Source organism: Lissotriton vulgaris, chromosome 4_1 (assembly GCF_964263255.1).
Source record: "Lissotriton vulgaris chromosome 4_1, aLisVul1.2, whole genome shotgun sequence".
Taxonomy (NCBI): Eukaryota; Metazoa; Chordata; class Amphibia; order Caudata; family Salamandridae; genus Lissotriton; species Lissotriton vulgaris.
Window position 1 is genome coordinate 2,079,117,177 of NC_141691.1, and position 23,085 is coordinate 2,079,140,261.

General features: G+C 49.2%; 1 protein-coding gene across 3 annotated transcripts in view; it reads left to right on the forward strand.

Moving 5' to 3' along the window:
• Positions 1-1,175: 1,175 nt before the first annotated feature.
• The window catches only part of PARP10 (poly(ADP-ribose) polymerase family member 10), a 453,255-nt gene continuing 431,345 nt past the window's right edge, over positions 1,176-23,085 (forward strand). The window contains exon 1 of one of the 3 annotated variants that reach the window (XM_086966532.1): positions 1,176-1,290. The gene's annotated coding sequence lies outside the window, so the exon portion shown is untranslated. Of the gene's footprint in view, positions 1,291-1,698; positions 1,812-23,085 lie in introns of those variants that run through there. The other 2 variants (XM_086966534.1, XM_086966533.1) reach the window with 2 other exon arrangements.

Below are 23,085 nucleotides of genomic sequence, written 5' to 3' on the forward strand. Positions count from 1 at the left end.
TGTCCCTCCCTCCGCTCTCACTTCTCCTCCTCCCACCCCTGTCGCTCCCTCCCTCTCTCCTCCGGGCCCTCCCTCTGCTCTCACTTCTCCTCCTCCCACCCCTGTCTCTCCCGCCCTCTCTCCTCCGTACCCTCCCTCTGCTCTCACGTCTCCTCCTCCCACTCCTGTCGCTCCCTCCCTCTCTCCTCCGGACCCTCCCTCCGCTCTCACTTCTCCTCCTCCCACCCCTGTCGCTCCCTCCCTCTCTCCTCCGGGCCCTCCCTCTGCTCTCACTTCTCCTCCCACCCCTGTCGTTTCCTCCCTCTCTCCTCCGGGCCCTCCCTCTGCTCTCACTTCTCCTCCTCCCACCCCTGTTGCTCCCTCCCTCTCTCCTCCGGGCCCTCCCTCTGCTCTCACTTCTCCTCCCACCCCTGTCGTTCCCTCCCTCTCTCCTTTGGGCCCTGCCTCCGCTCTCACTTCTCCTCCTCCCACCCCTGTCGGTCCCTCCCTCTCTCCTCCGGGCCCTCCCTCTGCTCTCACTTCTCCTCCTGCCACCCCTGTCGCTCCCTCCCTCTATCCTCCGGACCCTCCCTCTGCTCTCACTTCTCCTCCTCCCACCCCTGTCGTTCCCGCCCTCTCTCCTCCGGGCCCTCCCTCCGCTCTCACTTCCCCTCCTCCCACCCCTGTCGGTCCCTCCCTCTCTCCTCCGGGCCCTCCCTCTGCTCTCACTTCTCCTCCTCCCACCCCTGTCGCTCCCTCCCTCTAGCCTCCGGACCCTCCCTCTGCTCTCACTTCTCCTCCTCCCACCCCTGTCGCTCCCTCCCTCTATCCTCCGGACCCTCCCTCTGCTCTCACTTCTCCTCCCACTCCTGTCGCTCCCTCTCTCCTCCGGACCCTCCCTCCGCTCTCACTTCTCCTCCTCCCACCCCTGTCGCTCCCTCCCTCTATCCTCCGGACCCTCCCTCTGCTCTCACTTCTCCTCCTCCCACCCCTGTCGCTCCCTCCCTCTCTCCTCCGGACCCTCCCTCCGCTCTCACTTCTCCTCCTCCCATCCCAGTCGCTCCCTCCCTCTCTCCTCCGGGCCCTCCATCTGCTCTCACTTCTCCTCCTCCCACCCCTGTCGCTCCCTCCCTCTCTCCTCCTGTCCCTCCCTCAGCTCTCACGTCTCCTCCTCCCACCCTTGTCCCTCCCTCTGCTCTCACTTCCTGCTTCAGTGAGCCTCAGCCGGGCAGAGCTGCTTCCTGAACCCCTGGTCTGAAGCGCCAACGCTGCTCCCGGGGCAGCGAGGCGCTGTGCAGCTGCTGAGCGCAAGTAAGGGTGGCGGCCCCTGCGTGCACTTTCTGGTGTGAGGAAGCGCTGTGTGTGCCCCGCCGAGGAGTGGGGCGGCACGTGGTATGGTGTGTGTTTTTGTGGCATGTGGTGTGTGTTGCTCGCAGCTGCTTGTGCACCTGTTGCTCCTGTTCATGTGCTGTTACCCTCTCTCATACATCGGCCCCTCCTCTGCCTTAACAGTACAGACCTGCCCTCGGGGCTTTTGTTCCTCGCATTCGGGCACTTGTAGTCTTGTTCATCACATTGTAAAGTAACGCCTACAAGTCCCACAATGCACTTTAACCCAAGACCCTGCGACTGCTCCAGCGTGGGCCTGGGAAACTTGAGGGCTGCGCTCCTCATACGACACGCCCCCTGCTGCAGTTCTCGCCCCGCCCTCACTTAAGTTTCGCTTTCGTTTACTGCCGCCTCTTCCCCCAAAACATTGTGAATTCTCCGCGCACACCCCAAGGGTACGTCCGCTGCAGCCCCCTTCTGAGGGGACTAGTTCCTATCTGGAGGTAAGTGAGGGGGCAAGACCATGCTGCCTTGGGGGAAGGGGAGACAGTCCGCCTCAGCTCACACGGCGCTGAGGTACATCCGCTGCAACCCCGGGGTGAGGGGATTTCCACCTGTAAGTGGGGTGGGTTAGTCGTCATTGTCGGCTTATTTTACCACAGTTCACCCACCGCGTTCATATTCAGTTACCAGAATATCATTTTTAAATAAGTTCCAACCTGTTTGACTACTAAAACGTGCGTTTTCTTCTTTCATTTCGTTTAATTGTGTTACCCTGGTCAAATGTGGCAGCTCTTGTTAATTATGATTTGAGTGCCATTGGCATACATGAACAACAATAGATCAAAGGACTGAATCAATTTGGCCGAAAGAAGGATACACAAAGTAACAAGCATTTGCAATGCAGTAGGTCTCGCATTTGCGAGAGTTTGAGCTGTTGGCATTGTAAATGACAATGCCTTTTATTTACGTGATGGTTTTTAAAACATAAATAAAAGGCATTGGCATTTACAATGCCAATAGCTTAAACTCTTGCAAATGCGAGACCTATAGCATTGCAAATGCTTGTTAGGTAGTGCAGCCAAGGCGTTTTGTCTAAATGAAGGCTTCCCCAGGGCAGCAAACTTGTAAAAAAAATATAAGAAACGTAAGTGTTTTTGAAAACTAAAGACACATATTTCTGACAAAAGACAAAAATACAAGCCATGTTATAGTGCAAATGTTTAAATCTATACAGACATTGAATATATCCAATATCACAAACAATTAAGAAAAAGAACTAGGGACTCCAAGCAGGGGCGCAACTTGGTCTTAATTTCGGGGGGGGGGCTAACATGGCAAATGAAGGGGCGTGGCTAATGTTAATCAATGGGGCGGGGCTAAAATGGCAGATAATCAGGATTGATTAATGCTCAGGTCAAGCGGAGAAAACATGTGATGAATTCTGCATTTGAAACCGGACAACAATTAGAGCACACATTTGCTAGTCAAACAATGGGCATGGGATGCTCTATATTATTCTTTGTTTTGCAGGTAACCTCCTCTAGCTCCAATAGCTCACACTTGCAGTAATGCAAAACCTATTGCATTACAAATACTTGCTTTAAAAAGGCATCAAAGTATAACATATCATATACAGTGATGAAAAACTATTGGGGGGAATTGCTGTGAGCTCTACTTCATGCAAAGGATGTTGTTTGACTACAATGAGCATGTAGTCAAACAGCTTCACAAGCCCGAGGATGAATGCTGTAAGAAAAAAAGTATGTCTTGTTATGTAACATGGCACAGTTCCTTTTGCAAGTATGTGGTTCTCTCCCCTGGCAGAATGACACACTTTGGGCCCAATTATGATGTTGGTCAGTTACCTCCAACGGACAACATTGCGGATTTGGGACTGACAGACCTCCAGTTGGCAGTCCTGACCGCATAATTACGATGCGACCACACATGGTGCGGCCACATACTCCCATTTCTCTATGGGAGCTTGTGGGGACTTCATTACTTGGTAGGCTCTTTCCCATAGTTGTGTAATGCAGAGCGTTTGCACGTCATTAGTGTGTTACATGCATAAATGTGCATATGTCGTTTGAGCCCAAGCCACATCCCTAGCCATATGCTTGCCACTTTCCTTTAATTTAAAAAAGAGCCAATCAGTGTTTCTGACAGATGGAACAGGGGACGGCGGGATGTCGTTAATAATGGGAACAAGCCTATGGACTAAGGGGAAGACCCCTTTATTCATTTAAAAAGAACCAAACTCCAACTAATCAGCAGAATGCATTGATAAGCTTAGTCGTATTTGCAGGACTTCCAATAGACGGAGGAAGTCCAAAACTGCCACAGAGTTAGAGTTTGGTTCTTTTCAAATGATGGGAACAGGTAACATAAGTGGAAACGTTTACAACCTAAGGGCTATGTATAACATTAGACTTTATTGTAATGATACTGTGGGACTCCAAGCTTGATGATGGGAAGGTTCAAACATGTGAATCCATGAAAGATCCAATACTGGAGAATTGTCCACACAGAGGCATCTGCATCTGGGACCAAAGGCAGAGATGGTATCCTGTATCAGGACAGTGATACCAATTGAGTCCGCTGCCCTGGGACCAAAGGATGATCTCAGGAGCTGCATGGGTGACTGTGAGAGTTGCACTAAGAAAAGTGGGAGTTACCAGGTGCTGTGACAGTTTATTGGGCCAAGGGGTGTCTCCCAGCCTTTCAAATTTGCATACAAAGCATCCAGGAAGAAATCTGTGAAGGATGACAGCATACAGCCAAATCCTGCAGCTGGTTCAAGGAGAAACAGGGAGTGTTGAAGCAGCAGCTACTTGCTGTCTGAGGGTTAAGATGAATCTGGTTGGTCTGCCATGGAGTCCACTTGTAGAAATGTGGGTTTCCATACCAGTATCGATGCCCGGATGGCCGGCGCAAGACGCCTCTTAGTTTCCATTCTGAATAGTTACCAAATAAAGAGACGGGCGCTGGAGGTAGGGACACAAGAACAGGGTTTATTTCTCATGAGGAGAGCCTGTCATTTCAGACACGAAACAAGGTGTCATCGGGAGGTGCTCTAACAAGTGAGCTGAGAGATCGTCTTTTATACTTTACAGAACACTTTAGCATTACAATCATGACATTGTGCAACACGAAAAAGACATCCCCATAATCCTCGTGTCAATCCTACCCCACATATGTTCACAATAGGGACCCTTGACCTGCTGATAAGAGGGGAGGGTAATCATGCAGCTGAGTGTTCCGCCAACCTTTAGGATGTGTGCGCCTGATCATAGCCCAGGGGGTGGGGTGGCCAGGATCAATAGTGGGTCCTTTGAAGAGGGGTGATTCCATACAATAAGCAGTAAACAGTATCTCCTGGCTTAGGAGATGACCTCAGACATGTGTGGACAGTCAATCGCGGAGGGAGGGTTTACTAACAGGGGTTATTCATGAAAGGAGAGGGGGTGTTGGTCAGGCGCGGCCGTGACTCCCAAGGACAGGGTCTTGCAGAAGAAGAAGGTTTATGACTTGCCCGTGTGAGGAGAAGGGAGGGGGAGCCAGGGTGGACACAGGGACAGAGTCGCATAGAGAGAGAGAGATCTTATGACCCGTACATGAGAGAGCGGGGGCAGTCGGGTGCAGCTGGGGAGGGCTATGTCAGTTAAGGCGAAGGATGCCTCTTCAAGAGGGAATGGGGGGTCTGCGTGGGTCAAGCAGGAGGGTTGCCTTTCAGGGCAGGGTCGCGCAGAGGGAGAGGGTTTCATAATCCCTGCATGTGAGAGAGAGGGAGGGGGGTCCAGATACGCGCAGAAGGGAAGCCGGTGATTCTAATGAGCAGGAAAAAGGGCCAGGGTGCCTAAAATGGTTGTCATGTACATATGGGTGCGGGCTTTTACTGACAGAGTGATGCGGTCAATATTTCACAATATTTATGGTGCTTACAGGGAGAGGAGCGGGAAAAAATGGAATAATGAACACTGTTTATGTATATCAATTTCTCAAATTTCCACAGTCGCCCCTTTTTACATGACAGAGTTCATTATGGTAATTGATGGGGGTACAAAAATACACAGGCTCGCCCCTTTTTACATGACAGAGTTCATTATGGTAATTGATGGGGGTACAAAAATACACAGGCGTAGTTGAAGAATTAGCATTTGTCAATATTAACATTTGGTATGTAATCATGAACAGTTGACGTGATGGGCAGAATGCAGCACATAGAAAATTGCATTTGTCGAGTTCCCAACATTCAGACGCACTGCAATGTATCTGACTTAAAAAATGCGACCAATGAATATTTTGACCAAGTAGCCGAGGGCGGAATTCAGTTCAATACACAAGATCTCTTCGTCACAGTGTCTTTTTAACGGTGAGCCATCACTGGTAGGCTGTAGTCCGTGTCCTCTGGTTGGCGCTGTTGAGCACCGGCGGTGGAGCTATAGGTCCAGCTCGTATTCAACCTTTCGCGTTGCAAGGTGCGGTCTGTCCTCTGCTGTTAGACCACAGTCCTGTTCCCTAACCAGTCCTTTTAGTGGCGCCTTATGCTCGGCACCTAGATTTCCGTAGCACCACCCTATTTCCACTTAAGTGCCGTTCCTTTTGGCGTGAAGTCACATGGAAAAGAGGGTGGGTGTGGTTCAAATAGTCGATAGGAGAGAGAGCGGAGTTGGGTCAGAGTTCCTGAGACACACAAAAGAGACCAGGGGAGCAAAGGATAACAAGTAGGCAGGCCCATCTTGGGCCCAAAGAAGGGGGGACGGAGACTCCAGGCACACGTGGGTTAGCAGACGGAGGGCTTCAGGGCAGCCCGTCATTTTTCATTTTCCACGTTTGAAATTGCTGTCTCGTCCCGTATCTTGTTGCTCTGCAGCTCCACCTTTGGTCGAGGTCGCATGTATCTCAAGATCTGCAGCCAGGCTCGTCCGACCCTTCTCCTCTGGTGATCGCAAATCTTTGAATAGGTACAAAACAAGCTTTTAGAGAACTGACAGAAGAAGTCATTTATGCAGGTGAATTCCTCCCTCAATCCGGCGCACTTGGGAGATACGCTCATCGGTCACAGTCAGAGGTCTATTACCAAGCAGTGTATATGTCAACATTCCTACTGTGTTCATGCCAAGTGTATTCATCGTCTATTCATGACATAAATGCATAGAAATTATATTCCCATCAACTGCGCATTTCATCAATTTCAACATTTTGGAGCTTCCAGTGTAGACTTGCCTTTCAAACCCAAGCCTTTAACAGTCTAACGTTTCCCTTCAAGGCTGGCTAACCTTTTCAAACAGGGCGGGGGCACTATCATCGAGAGTCACGTAAAACATTTTTTTCTCGACGGACGACAGTTACTCATGGTCATCATGTTTATATCCCGGACAGCAACTGGGGTCTATCAAATGGGGCGGGGATGCTTCGGGAGCTCGCGCTTGGGTGCAAAAAGAAGGGGGGGGGGTGGGGTAATCTGGGCATTGGGGGTCAAGCTGGACGTGGGCGTTCGTCTCTGATGAACAGAAAAATAAGGTGCCATTGACATACAGTTCCCCTATAAAGGCCAGATTGGGGGACCTTAGTCGTCTTACCTGTCCTTTCCTTCTCAGCCAATTCGAGTTCATTCATTTTGCAGAAAGGAGAGGCAGTAATATGGCGAGATACAATCATTTTAGTTTTCGGTCAATTTCGCTGAACACCTTCGCGTTCAATAATTATCCAATCAGACTGGTGCCTGCGAGGCACGATTTTACCATAAAAAGGAAGAGGAAATAAGGAGACTCTCATAGAGTGAGAGTCGTCCGCAATCTAAACGAGCCATTTGGTACACGTATGACATGTAGAGAGAGAGAGAGAGAGAGAGATAGATAGATAGAGTGAAGGAGAGAGATAGAGAAAGGGAGAGACGTGTACAAAAATAGGTCATTTAGTGCGTTCATAACACAGAACAGTAGGGGGTCAGGTAACGGAGAGACGTAAACAAAGAAAGAACACAAACCCCTACAGTACACACACACACAAACTCAGACGAAGGAAGACAGTACATGTATTACATATATAAGACATTCACAACAAAACAGAAAGCAATAGTTGGCCAACAAGATCTATATTTTTTATATCCTATTTATCTTTTACTATCCTATTTACCTACGTGCTTAGCTCTTTCTACCTTTCCCTCCTTTTCCCTCTCGCTTGTTAGCTCTTCGAGCGCTCTCAATGGCCAATACTTACACCTCGGTTAGTCGATCAGAAATGAACCTGGTCGCGCTATTTACCCATGGTTGGATTTTAAACCATTCTCCAGTTTCTTCCTTTGGTGGGAAGTTCTTCAGGCTGAGGCAACGGCAAGTATTGATCGGGAGAACAGTCGGACAGCTTGGCTAGATCTATAAGAGTGTGAGAAGGGGGGCAGTACATTTTGAACATCAGCAACATTTCTAACTTCCCAGATGGGTGCAGTCTTGGTAACCCTTACCCGTGCACTTTTCTTTTGTCCTTTCCCTACCTAGTCAAACGTCTAGTTACATTCTCCAACGTGTTATTTCGAGCCAATTTTCGTCATACAGTACCCGTCAAGTCTCTGTCAGTCCATCCTCCCAGTCGCTATGTTCTAAGGAGGAACAGTTATGTTAAGTCTACGTCTTTTTAAAAACTTATCGTCATAAGGACCATGCTCATATTCCCTTCTTCCCTTTCTCGTCGGTGGTTCGATCATCGTCCTCCCATACTTCAGCCGATGTTCCAACGCGACCTGCAGAAGGGCGGAGAAGGAAGGGGGGTGGGGGGCAGCATTCAAACCACATCAGCATGCAGTAATCCGAAAAATGTTTTTACCTACCACATACTCGACCTATCCCCACGTAGTGCATTTCTTTACCATCTCGGCGTTTTAAGCCCAGAGGGACCAGTAATGTCAGATAGATAATCATTGACGATCTGCGTATCTACAAGAGTTACTTGGTCGCGACCCCTTTTGGTTATGTGCAAGGGTGGCAGTCAGGCGGTATTTCTGTGGTGTCGTTTTAAGGGCGTCTAAAACACTTTTCGGCTGCCTGTGACACGTAATGTAGCTGCTAAATATCGGGTCCTTTTTAACCTTCAGCCTTCATCATACTTTCTCGTTGCTCACAGTAGTAATACATTCAAAACTCATTAATGCAACCGCTACAACTATGCTTTCTTTCTCAAAAATACTTTTAATAAAAAAAAGTGTTGGTGTATAAATACAGGCCCACAATCCAGTGGACCGGCCACGGAGCAGATTGGAACTGTACATAAGAAGAATGAAGTTGGTGGCAGTTCATTGCATAAAGTGCGACAGTGCAATAAAATCGTATAGAACTTTACTACAGAGCAAGCATGATGCATGTCAAGGATTCAGTTTTCAATTAATTAATTATCCAGATGCTCGTTCACTGTCCAAATTACACCAATTCGTTGTTCCCATTCATAATTAGTACCCACCCTAAATCAGTTCATTGTCCACACACATGATCAATATCTGTATTGCTTTCTTCTCTAAGCACATAATCACTATCCATCTTATCGACTTTCATTGTCCAAAAATGCATACATATCTCAGAGCATCAATATTCGAGCAATCCAGGTGAACAGGGAGTTCGAAAGTTTTCGTTTCGTGTATCGGCGCCATTTTGGGCGAGGTCAGGCAGGTTCCGGTATAGTCAGAATGCCTCCAATGACTCATGGTTGGACCAGAACCTTCCGTTGGCAATTCAAAAAGTTTTTCGCAATGTGGTAACAGTCTAATAAATGGACCATCAGTCAAAGAGTGGGGAGGGCAACAACAATTTTCCTACCGGGTCATTCTGGTGTTCCACCGGAACTGAACAAGTCTGTACCTTGGCTGTGTTTTAGCCATTTCCAAACTGAGGCTGGCGCCGGCAGGAGTGTGTCGATGTCGCGGGTCCCAGTGAGGGGGACGGGGGCACCCATGCAGAGGGGTCGGGGGCCCCCCCGGCTCTCATAGAATCTTCAAAGTTGAGTAGAGAAGGCATGGGGCGTGTGCCCGACCCGGGCAAAAGACCGTTTTTCGATGTGGACCCTCTTTAAGTAAGAGCGTTGGGGTGTCGCTGGAAGCCTCCACCTGGAGGGAGGTGGGGGAGGCTCGTTCGCGCCACCTCCCCCTTCCAGCGACCCCTCGCCGATCCTCGGCTCCGCCGTTTCGATATTGGCCGTGCCGGCTATTGAAGATGGGGGGGGGGGTCGGTGGCTGAGGCAAGACAGACCCCCCCCCCTTTGACATGTGGCGGGACTACCTGCAACTCTCCAGGGGTTGACATGTGGCGGGACTACTTGCGCTTGTCCAGGCGTCGGCATGTGGCGGGACTACCTGAAACTATCCAGGAGTTTGACATGTGGCGGGACTACCTGTAAGCGCCGCCGTCCTCGCTTTGGCTTCGGCCTTCTTTGCGGGCCGGACCAGGCGAGAGACAGAGGGGGGGGTGGTCGGTGGCTGAGGCAAGACAGCCCCCCCCCGTGGCCTGCAGGGCAGCAGAAGAGGAGAGAAGGAGAGGCCATCACGGTTTTCTGGGCCGTCCGCCCCACAGCCTCCCCTTCCGACTGCGGCCAGGCGAGCCCTGCATGCCTCGAGGCCTTGCCTACCGGATGGGCGTAACCGCGGACCTGTTGCACTTCGGGAGTTTCCGGAATGGGGGTAGGTACCTATTGATTTGTATCTATTTCATGTGACTGTTATTTGGGCGTGGTGGGTAATGAGGCAGACATGTTTAGGGCAGGAATAGGCAACGGAACCTAGCTACCTCGTGGCTGCCTTGGTGTCAAGCTTGTCTTCCCTCGCCATTTTTTTTAATGTTTCTTATTACGGGTTATTTCTAACATTTCTTATTTTATTTTTAGCGAAGTTGATAACTCCTCAGTGGCCTACTGATTTCGCTCAACTCTTTTTCTTGTATTTTTATGCCATAACCTATTATAAGCTATAGCGACTAGTCCACACTTAATGAACATGTCCTTATTAGGTGTGCCCTCCAGTGGAGCTGGATGGTTCATCTCTAATAAGCGGTCCGGGCTAAACAGGCTACCAATCAGTGGGGAGAAGATAGGCATGACGGATTACAACGGGGACAAAAGTCTGCACTACCTATCTTATCACGGCGGGCAAAGACTAGACAGAATATTTCTATTCTCCGTTGTTTGCAGGCGGTGAATACCTCAAAAGAACCAATACCGAACAATCAGTGTTCGGTCAATCAAACAATCAGTGGGGAGAATAAGTGGGTACGAAAAGTTTGCGTTACCCACTCTTTCTCTACCTGCAAAGAGAGACCTTGTTCTTCCCTGTTTGCAGACAAAGAATCTCCAGACAATAATCCACGAACGACAGTTCGGGACAACAGTGGGGGAGGAAGATAGGCACGACGGATTACAACGGGGACAAAAGTCTGCGTTACCTATCCTTCACTGCTTGCAAAGGGAGAACCTGTTGTTTCTCCGTTTGCAGACGGTGAATCTCCAGAGGTACCAACAAAAGAGTAATACTAGTATTATCCAAACCAAACAATTATTTCACAATTTGTCGCATTTACGCGACCTTACCCGGACCGGACCGTGTGGGCAGTTCTTCGCCTTCCTCCTTCCAGCGCCCGATCGTTCTCTTACTCCATGATTTTACCGCAGCAGTCCTGTTGGATTCCAGTCAGGACAGTGGGTCACTCGAGAGAGGTCCGTTCAGAATTGGTGAAGTTCATTCAATCGGCAGCCGGACGAGGGCCCTCTCAAGGCAGGTATACTCCGATCATTTAGATGTTCACCTCATCGTCTGGATCTCTCTCACTGGACCTTATGTCACTGATGGACCCCGCGTTGGGACGCCAATTGTAGAAATGTGGGTTTCCATACCAGTATCGATGCCCGGATGGCCGGCGCAAGACGCCTCTTAGTTTCCATTCTGAATAGTTACCAAATAAAGAGACGGGCGCTGGAGGTAGGGACACAAGAACAGGGTTTATTTCTCATGAGGAGAGCCTGTCATTTCAGACACGAAACAAGGTGTCATCGGGAGGTGCTCTAACAAGTGAGCTGAGAGATCGTCTTTTATACTTTACAGAACACTTTAGCATTACAATCATGACATTGTGCAACACGAAAAAGACATCCCCATAATCCTCGTGTCAATCCTACCCCACATATGTTCACAATAGGGACCCTTGACCTGCAGATAAGAGGGGAGGGTAATCATGCAGCTGAGTGTTCCGCCAACCTTTAGGATGTGTGCGCCTGATCATAGCCCAGGGGGTGGGGTGGCCAGGATCAATAGTGGGTCCTTTGAAGAGGGGTGATTCCATACAATAAGCAGTAAACAGTATCTCCTGGCTTAGGAGATGACCTCAGACATGTGTGGACAGTCAATCGCGGAGGGAGGGTTTACTAACAGAGGGGTTATTCATGAAAGGAGCGGGGGGTGTTGGTCAGGCGCGGCCGTGATTACCAAGGACAGGGTCTTGCAGAAGAAGAAGGTTTATGACTTGCCCGTGTGAGGAGAAGGGAGGGGGAGCCAGGGTGGACACAGGGACAGAGTCGCATAGAGAGAGAGAGATCTTATGACCCGTACATGAGAGAGCGGGGGCAGTCGGGTGCAGCTGGGGAGGGCTATGTCAGTTAAGGCGAAGGATGCCTCTTCAAGAGGGAATGGGGGGTCTGCGTGGGTCAAGCAGGAGGGTTGCCTTTCAGGGCAGGGTCGCGCAGAGGGAGAGGGTTTCATAATCCCTGCATGTGAGAGAGAGAGGAGGGGGGTCCAGATACGCGCAGAAGGGAAGCCGGTGATTCTAATGAGCAGGAAAAAGGGCCAGGGTGCCTAAAATGGTTGTCATGTACATATGGGTGCGGGCTTTTACTGACAGAGTGATGCGGTCAATATTTCACGATATTTATGGTGCTTACAGGGAGAGGAGCGGGAAAAAATGGAATAATGAACACTGTTTATGTATATCAATTTCTCAAATTTCCACACACTGCCCTTGAAGAAGGGATTGCTGCTGGTGACTGTGTCCTGATGCAACAGGCTGCAAATTCCAGATAAGACTCCTGAGAGGCAAATTATTGTGCAGTGTTGGTGTCTGCTCCTCAAGGAAGTGGACCAATGAAGTAGATTGTGCGGTCACGTACACTTTGGTGCATTGCTCCTCTAGTGTCAGGGCAACTTCTAAGCAGGACTGCAACTGAGTTTTCAGACATGGCAGTGCCTCCAAGTGCTTACGTTTTGTGCCTTCTGTACCCTGGTTGGGTACTGGGTGTGTCTGAGCACTGTGAGAGGCCTGCCTTCTGCACTGATTGCTGGCTTACTGGGATGAACTCTTCTCAACAATCATTTGCCCAGGACAGAAGTTGGGCTAAACCACAGGGCAGAGGCGGGTCAGGAGAAGGTATTATGCTAGACTAGGATTGCAAGAGAGCCTGCATTTATGTGGAGGGAGGCTCAACTACCCGACCTTCAGACCATGGAGCGCCAGACCACTGTGATCCCAAATACACACTCAGGGAGTGAGATGGACTCAATGAGGGATATGGAGTCAGTAACTCAGTGAAGCCCGGTGAGCCCAATGGGTGTTGCGCGCCTGACTCCAAGACCTCATAATCACAAATACTTAAACATAACCATAACACTAATAAGTACATCTAAAACCTGCTTTAATTAAAAAAAATCTAAACATGTAATAATAATAATATGAAATTTATAATGCGCTCAGCTTACCCAGGGGCCTCCCGGCGCAACAGACCAGAAGGGGAGACTCGGCTAATCACTACTGTGGAAACAAGTGGGTCTTAAGAAGTTTCCTAAATGGTAGGATCTTGGGCTCTGAGCGAATCCTGAGGGGCAGCGAGTTCCAAAGAGACGCCACCTGCACCGAGAAACGCCTGCCCCCAGAACGAGCTTTTCTTACTCTGGCTGACTGCAAAAGGTGTTTTTGGTCCGAGCGCAGCAGACGTGGGGGTTTATAGGGACGGGCCATATTAGCAAGGATAGGGGGGCCTTTGCCATGTAAAATTTTATGGGCAGTACATAGCGCTTTAAATTTCACCCGCTCCTTCACGGGGAGCCAGTGAAGCGCTCTGAGGGCAGGAGCAGCAGACTGCCTTCTGGGAACATCCATAAGGATTCTCGCAGCTGCGTTTTGCACCTGTTGGAGAGTTTTGAAGGTCGCTTCGGGGGCACCGAGAAACAGCGCATTCCCATAATCGAGCCTCGATAGAATTAGGCCACGTATCAACAGCTTCCTTGCTGGATCAGGAAGCAAAGGTAGCACCTTTCGGGCTGATTTCAGTAAGCCAAAGCAAACCCCTGCAGTCTTCCTGGCATGAGTCCTGAAGGACAGATTTTCTTCCAACCATACTCCCAAGGACTTGATCTCCTTCTTGGGGGATGGTGGGTCACCAAGAGACCGGGGCCAACAGGTCGCAATAATGGAGGGACTGGGATTGCCCAGGAGCATCAGCTCGGTTTTACCTCCATTGAGCTTTAAGGCAGAGATAGACATCCAACGATAAACATTGGCGAGGCAGTCGTGTAAAACCTCAGGTTGTTCCGCCAGCTGAGTGAGGCCGACCACCAGCTGAGTATCATCAGCATAGCTGATGATCTTCACCCCCGAGGGGGCGACCACTCTTTCAAGTGGAGTCATATATATATTAAATAGAATATCCAACATATTATACGTCAACCATGCACACACAACTCACATTATCCAATAAGAAGGGAAAGAAAGACAAAAATGTAGATTCACATCAGGACAAACGGGGGGACGGCTTCGCCCAAAACTCATGGGTAGAGAAAAGACCAAGGAAGGGAAGGAACAGATGGGTGTGATAAACAGGTCCATGACCCACAGGCCAACACCCTTATTAGTTAGACGCGTAGACACACAAGGGCAAATGCCTCCTCTCGCATCATAGATTACATATCTAAATGTCTGTCTTCCTTTCCTTTGTTATTCTATGTTCTAGAGTTTGAAATGTCAAGTGGTTGTGGGGCTGGTCAAAAGTCCTGTGTAAGACTTTCTTTTAAATGTTTGCGTGAGGCCTGTTTTCAAGCACCTCCGATGTACGGGGCGGTCTTGAGTGTAGTACTGTCTGTACTCCTAGACCCCAGAGTCTGGGGATTGTTGCTCGGGTCACTGGACCCCAAGGTACCTTGTGATGGGCCTGTTTCGAGGACCTGTAGTGTGACCCACAGGGAGGCACCAAGTGTAGCCCCATATTGGACAGAGGATGGCTGGTCCTGTCCATAGCACCACGCAGTGGTTGCAGCATACTGTGGGACTAGTAGTGTGGCCAGACCTTTTCATCTGTGGCATTGGCAATTCGCTCTTGAGCTTTATTTTTTTTCTCGTTCTTTTTTTAATATAAGCAGGGGGCTGCTGATTAGTTTTCTTACCACTGCCTTTTTGTTGAACTTAGGGGTGAAAGGTGGGATTGCATTGTCTATTTTACAAGGTGAGGAAGTTTATACGTCGGCCTGCACTTTAGTTTTTCCCTGAGTACTGCATAGAGGAGGCTGTTGATAGCCAGGCGCAGTAACCTCCCACTTCATTGTGCTCATGTTGTGTGGTTGATCCAGTGTGGGGACAGTGCTACCTCCTGTGAAAGGCATCTCTACTCACATAGGTTGTGCCAGAGGACACTTGAAAAGAGAAGCACCCCAAACCAGTTATGTCGTTTAAGACCGTGGATCCACAACCTTTATCTAGAAAATGTGTATAAAAGCGGGACTTTAACCACTCCACTTTGTTCCAGTTGCAGGTTTAAAAAATATATATATTTTGTCAGATTGTACAAGAGTCGCAGGGCTCGGAACCCCAGAGGTCACTGCAGTGTCAATTTATACATTTGCAAAACAGAATCCAATAAAAAAAAAAATCAAAATACATCCACAAACAATGGCTTGAAAGATTCGTAGGATTTAAAACCCCACTCCCCAACTAAACCCCCCCCCCCCCCCACCCCCCGGAGTTGCACAACATCCACCGAGACCAGTCCATGCCCATGAACCATCAGACTGGAAAACACATCAAAGGCAAAGAAAGAGGAAAAAGCTGCAACATAAAATCCCAGTCTTGATACACACACACCCCAGCCACCCCCTACCTCCCTCGTGCCACTAGCAAACCCGCACCATCCCTCATTCCACTGGAAGATCATCCACCTCATTTGGAGGCTCCAGCCACTATCCCCTATAGTCGGCACACCTCTTCCATATTTTATAATGCTTATTCAGGCATACCCGGGCCACAAATATCGGCTGTTCTATCCCACGGAGAAATCAAGGCAATTTTTCCAGGCGGCCAGCGAAGATGCCCGTGCATCTTTCCACATCCTAGCTATATCGCTTTCCGCCAACGTGAGACCCAACGGCATAAGATGTCTTTTGTACACGTTGCCCCTAATCCCATCCATCACATACAGTAGGGCGAACTGTGGTGGGCGAGGAAGCAACCACCCCAGAACCTGAGATAGACAGGAGAATACCCCCTCCAGAAACGGTCGAGTGATGTGCTTTGCCAGACGGTGTGTAAGAACGTGCCGTCCTCCCCGCCACACCGGAGGCACTCCGAGCAGGCAATCAAACCTGCCCGCCATAATCATATCTGAGTGAAATAGACGCTATGGAAGTACTTAAATTGTATAAGGTGGAGCCGCATCCCTATGGCCTCCCCCCCAGGGTGCCCTCTAAGGCCTCCCTCCAGTCTTCCTCCTCGAGCGTCCCCACGTCCTCCTCCCACTGCCCCTGAAGCTTCTCAAGCGTAGGCACGCAGTGGATGACCAGGGATTGATATATCCGCAAGATCTTCTTGGTTTCCAAGTCCCCCATCAAAACTTTTGCCTCTAGTGGGCTAAACTTGGGTAGAGAGTCGAGGCCCTCCAGGCTAGGGGAAAGCGCATGGCGGAGCTGAAAGTACCGATAAAACTGGGACCGGGGCATGCAGTATTCCGCCTGTAGATCCCGGAAGGACCGGAGGGACTCGTCCCGCGCCACGTCATCCAGGGTGGAGATGCTGATGGCATCTCACCCCCTGAAGCCCTGTAGGGCCGCCAGCCCTGGCAGGCGCCCATTGTGCCACAGGGGAGTCTCCCCAGTCAGGGTGTTCCACCACCCCATTCGCTTCAATGACTGCTGCCAGATTTGAAAGACAACCTGTGTCCCCGGTGGTAACTTACCGCGCAGCGCCGCTGCATAGAGTATCGTGTGAAGGGTGTGAGGCCCCATAAGGTGTCGCTCCAGCGCATAGGCCGGATCCCCCCTGTCCCCATACCACCACTCATTTAGAACTAAGAGATACGAGGCCTGGTAATAAGAAAGAATATTTGATGTTGCAAGCCCACCACAGTAGGTGGAAAGAAAGCAAGTGCGTAATGCTACGCGCACTGCCCCCCCCCCCCCCCCAAGAAATTGCCCCAAAACGGAATTCACCAGCCTAAACCATTTGGGCGCGATCGGATATGGATGGTTCTGCAACTGGTACAGCAGGCGGAGGAGCGCAACCATTTTAAAGATATCTGACCTACCATATATTGTTAAGGGCATGCGCGACCAGGTCTTTATATCTGAACGAACGCGCTCCCAAACCGGCACCAAATTCCGTTCCCAAGAAATGGCTGGCACATCTGACAGGAAGACACCCAGATATCTGAGACCCCCCACCGCCACCTGCAACGCAGACGCCCATGGGCCCGCATGCCCCCACAACGTGGACTTTAGGGGGTTCATGTACAGCCCAGTCGGTTCCCCGAAAATTTGCATAATCTTCAATATTCGTGACCCCGATCTATCCAACGCAGTTAGAAAGAAGAGAACATCGTCCGCATACGATGCGATCTCATTAGAGAGACCCGGAGCTCACTCAAGCCCCTTTAGCTGCGCATCGATGCGCACCCAGCCCGCCAATGGTTCCATGGCTAGGGTGAATAAATATGGCGATGGGGGCACTCCTGTCTGGTGCCCCACCGAATAGAGAAGCTGGACGAGACCGCTCCCACCACACGCACCGACGCTGACAAATCAGTGTAAAGAAGAATCAGATATGACAGAAAGCGTGGGCCGATGTTAAGGCGACGTAGAAGGGCAAAGAATTAAACCCAACTCAAGCAGTCAAAAGCCCTGTCCATATCCGGCTAGCAGGAGTGCAGCCGGCTCCCCGGTTCGCCGTGCCGCCGCCAGTCCCACGTGCGCACGCCTGATATTGTGACGTGTTGCCCTCTGGGGCATGAACCCAGCTTGATCCGCGTGCACCAAGGCCAATATATGTGGCAGGAGACAGTTAGCCAATGCTTTGGCCTCCACATTGAGAAGAGAAATGGGACGGTGGAAGGCGTGCTGCTCCGGGGGCCGACCAGGCTTGTGGAACACTACCATCTCCGCATGCCTCCAGTCTGGGGGGAGCCGTCCGACTCCCCTGGGCGCCTCCAACGCCGCCAGATAGTAAGGGGCTAGCTGTACGTTATACCGGCGAAAAAACTCGCTGGGAAACCAGTTAGGTCCGGGCGCCTTCCCAGATTTAAGCTCTCCTAAGGCCCTACTCAGTTCCTCGTCCGAGAGAGGGAGCTCCAATTCTTGACGCATTTCATTGGACACCGCCCCTGGCTGGAGATCTGCAATTAATTTGTCGACCGTGGCCTCCGGCAGACTCTCTAGAGGGGCATAGAAGTCGGCAAAGCTCTCCGCTATGACCCTAGGTTCCATCAGCGGAATCCCACCCTCATCCAACACCCTCGGCAGTGGCTGGGGATGGAAAGCCGCCTGCCAGAGCCGATGTAGCATCTTACTCCAGTTGCAAGTTTTTAAACCAGGATGGGAGTGCTTAACAGAGTACTTAAACGACTGCTGTATGACTAGGCATGGAATGATGTCTATCTAACAGCCAGTCTCCCAGAGGTGACCTGAGGTTTTCATGAGCAGCTACGGATCTGTGTAGTGCCTAGACACCTGCTTACCTGTGAGTTGGGGAAGGAATGTGCCTACCGTTTTGGGAGCAGAGGTTCTCCCGGTGTGTCTTTTTTTTAAAATATATTTTATTTCCCCCCCCCCACCCAACTTTTTCTAAATATGCACATTGTATTACACATCATACATTTGTACATTTTACAATTTACATTCTACAATTTAACGTTTTCTTTCCAATTTTTTCCACATCCATAATTTCACATTTCTCTGGTTTGAAGTTTTAAACAATATAAACAATGTAAAGATATCGTACAACATAATTTAAGATTCTAAATTTCCTATTCTGTTACGTTATCTTATAGTGCCATCCTTTCTTTCAATTTGGCTATTGGTTCCCAAATTTTCAGCCCAAGACTCCTCCCCCTTTTCCCCTTACGTGCATATATAGCTTTCTCAAGATTATAACTAGCTAGTAGATTTGCCAACCATACTTGCATTCCTGGGGGTATCTTGTCTAGCCATACTCTTGCTATTGTCAATCTCAGAACTGCAGTAGCTACAAACATAAATTCCTTCTGGTCAAATCCATCCTGATTATCTCTCCCAAACAATATCATCATAGGTGTCAATTTAGTTCGTATGCCAAGAGTGTTACCAAGAAAATCTTCTACATATTTAATCAAGTTATAGAGCTGAGGGCAGGTAGCAAACATATGGATAATATCTGCATCCCCTGCATTACAGCGTGGACAGGTAGTGCTGGTGGAGCCTCCCCATTTAGCTATTCTGGCGGGAGTATGATACAACGAAAATAAAGTCTTGTAATGCTGCGATTGCAGGGGACCCGAGCACAGAATATTACATCCCAAGTCCAAGGATTCTTGAAAAATTCCAGACTTCCCACCCAATTTTTCAACCCATTTGTTGCTAACTTTCTCTAAGTCATCCATCTTACCTTTTGCTAGACATGCATAAAAAGATCTAATTGTGCAGTCCCCTCCTATTTTTATTTTCTCCAATACTTCGTTACTGTTAAACCCCGCACTACCACCTTGCTTACGACAGAGGAAGCTCCTTACCTGTAGGTATTTGAAGAAGTCCTTCCTCTCAATCCCATACTTGAGAATAAGATCTGTAAACTGGACTATCCCCTCCCCATCCATTAAATCCCCAATCTGTCCTATCCCTTTTTGAGTCCAACCCAGCATTGTCGAATCTGCAAATACTTCTGCCGGGAAAGATTTGTTCTTGTAAAGCCTAACATATCTATTATATCTTCCCAGCCCCATTTTTTAGGTCTCGGCTAAAAGACGCGCGTAAGCGCGTCTCCGCCGAGATCTTATGTCAGCGAGTAGCAGTCCCAGGAGACAGTCCTGGCCACGCGCATCCTTCCAGGCGATTTCTAACTGGAACGCGCGCTGTGGCCAGGCGCTGTCTCCTGGGAAGCGCAAGCACCCCACACGCATGCGCACACACACACACAAGCGCCCATGCACGCACGCACATACATACATACAGAGACACCCCCCCTGACACATACACACACGCGCGCGCACACACACACACACGTGCACCGAGGCCCCCCCCTCCCTCCCTCCCCCGCCGTCACCGTCGCACGCATACATACACACACGAGCATACACGCACACACACACACAAGTGCACCAAGCCCCCCCCCCAGCCTTTTTTTGAACTTACCTGGCCAATGTCGGGGACTCTGCTCAGCACGCGGCGCCCAACCTCCTGCTGGCGCGGCCCCGGGGCTCCACACCGCTCACAGGAGCCCCGGGCCGCGAGACGCAACGACTCCGCCTGCCTCCTCTTCCGCTCTGAACGTGGCTCCGCCCCCGTCACAGGCGACCGTGCCTGACTTCCGGGGCGGCCGCGGCGGCATTCCGGGGGCATCCCTGTGTGTACCTACTACAACAGTACATTCAATACTAGAAAGTATTGTTACACTTCACAAACTACACATATTAACATATGTGATGTAAACACCATCAATGTAATATATCAGAAGGATTAGTTGTACATTTAGTGCATGTATATCAGACCCTTTCATTAGGTGCTGGAAAGTGTTGTAATTTCTGCTACCTGAAGAGTATCAGGTCCCACAGAACAGACACCACAGTCTGCATAATGGATTTGTCCGAGGTCACCATGACCCTCCAGCATCCACTTTGCCTCCTAGTTTATGTGTATGTCCCTTGAAACACTCTAGCAAGTGCAAAAGGCTGCAAAGGCCAGAGGCAGAAATCTGATAATTGTATGTATTCTGAGGAAATACGAGAGACTTTCCAGAAACTGCATTTGTCCTCTAGTCCTTAAGTTTGAACCCAAATCTCCCGCCAGTTTGTCTGAGTTCCCATACATGCACGTCTCTCCAGTTAGTGCTCAGCGTTATATATTGACACATTATTGTGGTAAAGCTGCAAAAGTCATGTCTAAACATGGCTGGTCAGCCACAATCCACTAAATTGAAAAGGACCACGCGCCACTGATGAGCCGGTTGTGACGCACATATCTAGATGCAGAACCAAGCGAGCGAAAATCATTGTGTGATTCTTTTAGGGGGCGAGGAGGCTTGGGGCAGGCTGCCAACTTGGAACAAACAAATCACTACAGCAGGTAAGATACTCTTATAGAAAACGGACTCATAAATGAAGGCATTGATATTTAAATAGTGAAAGCCTAGCTGGGAGGGTGCAGGGGGGCAACAGAACACTGTACCCTGAACAGATAGATCATGAGTAATTTTTGGTTCGCAAATCTTAGACTTCTGGGGTGATGGTATAGGACACAAGTCTTTGACAGGTGGCTAGGAGTCTTCTAGTGTGAGGCTTTGTGGATGAAGCAGAGCACTTACTCTGTCCATTTACGAGCAGCTACTGCAGGGCTTTCAGGTTAGGCATGACATGGTCATGGCAATTCAGGACAAAAATAAGCCAGGATGAATGGATTATGAACTCTATGGAGATTAGGGACATAATTATTATGCAGGTCTATGCACAAGCTGCTCCTACAGTCAAGCTAGAAATTTACAGTGGGAAGAATAAAAGCAATTTTTTGAGGTAAATAGAGAAGGGGAAAAACCATCACAGCAATCAAAGATAATTAAAGGCGGATCTGGTTAAACATTTATTTAAGGTAGGAGTTTGTGCTTACTGGCAAACAGAACACCAAGGTTGTGAGTACTGGACTTACGCTATGGAGGAGAGCCAAGGGGCGCTGACCAAACGAAAGGGTGATGATGAGGTTTGGCCAAGTCCATGAGGAGGATCTCAGTTTTGTCATCATTCAAGTAAAATCAGTTTTTCAGCATCAACTGGTGAACATGGGAGAGGCAAAGGAACAACCTATATTGGTTGCAAGAACTCCTGTCTATCTTGAGGTCGAGTTGTGAGAAGTCAGCACACGTTTTGGCTGTTTCATAGCAATCTAGAATCTTAGTGAGAGGATACCATGTAGATACTGAAAAGCGCTGGCAACAACGCCAAGCCTTGAGTGACACTGCAGGTGATGTTTATGAACAAAGACACAAAAGATCCCAGTTTGCCCTAATGGGATCACTTTGATATGAAAGCGGCAAACCAGGTTGAGTGCAATTATATTTATGCCAACAACACATTACAACATTTTGAGTAGGATACGGCGGTTGATGTTACCCAACGCCGCTCAGTGTAGTGAGTGCAGAGTAGTGAGTGCAGAGTAGTGAGTGCAGAGTAGTGAGTGCAGAGTAGTGAGTGCAGAGTAGTGAGTGCAGAGTAGTGAGTGCAGAGTAGTGAGTGCAGAGTAGTGAGTGCAGAGTAGTGAGTGCAGAGTAGTGAGTGCAGAGTAGTGAGTGCGCAGAGTAGTGAGTGCGCAGAGTAGTGAGTGCGCAGAGTAGTGAGTGCGCAGAGTAGTGAGTGCGCAGAGTAGTGAGTGCGCAGAGTAGTGAGTGCGCAGAGTAGTGAGTGCGCAGAGTAGTGAGTGCGCAGAGTAGTGAGTGCGCAGAGTAGTGAGTGCGCAGAGCATTGTGTGCTGTTGAGTGCAGAGTGCTGTGTATTGGCAATGTTAATGACAATGCCATTTATTTTTGATTTAAAGAAAAAAAAGTCATGAGCAATGCCAATAGCTCTACCTTTAATGATGCCGAGACCATTGCATTGCAAATGCTTGTTTAGGAATGCATTCCATATCCTACCTGCTGCCGCTACAGTCTTAAATCTAGTCCTTTTATGGTATCCAAACTCAACTCTATTTAAGAAATTATTTTCTGCCTCTGCCCCCAATGTAATAGAATAGACTTCTGTGGACATAGTCGTAACCCCGATATCTCTTCCTCCACCCCCGATTAGCCCCTGCATATACTGCAATGCTGCAGCCATCTGATACAACCTAAAATCAGGGACCCCCCATCCCCCTCTTTCTCTTGGGAGGGTCATGTATCTGTAGGCCCGTCTGGTTTTCCCATGTGCCCAAATGAATCTATTAAGTACCCTCTCTAACAAATTAAACCATCTAACCTCAAAGACTAAAGGGATAGAGCGAAAAAAATATATAAATTTAGGCAAAATTAACATTTTAATTACATTCGTACATCCCATAAGAGAAAGGTGCAAGTTGTTCATCCTCTCTAAATCTTTTTTGACTTTATCAATTAGAGGGGCCAAATTCAGCTCTACTATCTTATCCAGACTCGCCGTTAAGAGCACCCCTAAATATACTGCTGAGTTAACCACCCTGTCATCAATACATGCAGTATATCTATTTTTAATACTCTGCGTTTTTAGTCTATTTAAACTATACCCTGATATCTTTCCGAACCTCTGAGCCTCTATCTCCACCTCTTTTATAGCTAAGGTGGGGTTAGGGGTTAAAATTGCGAT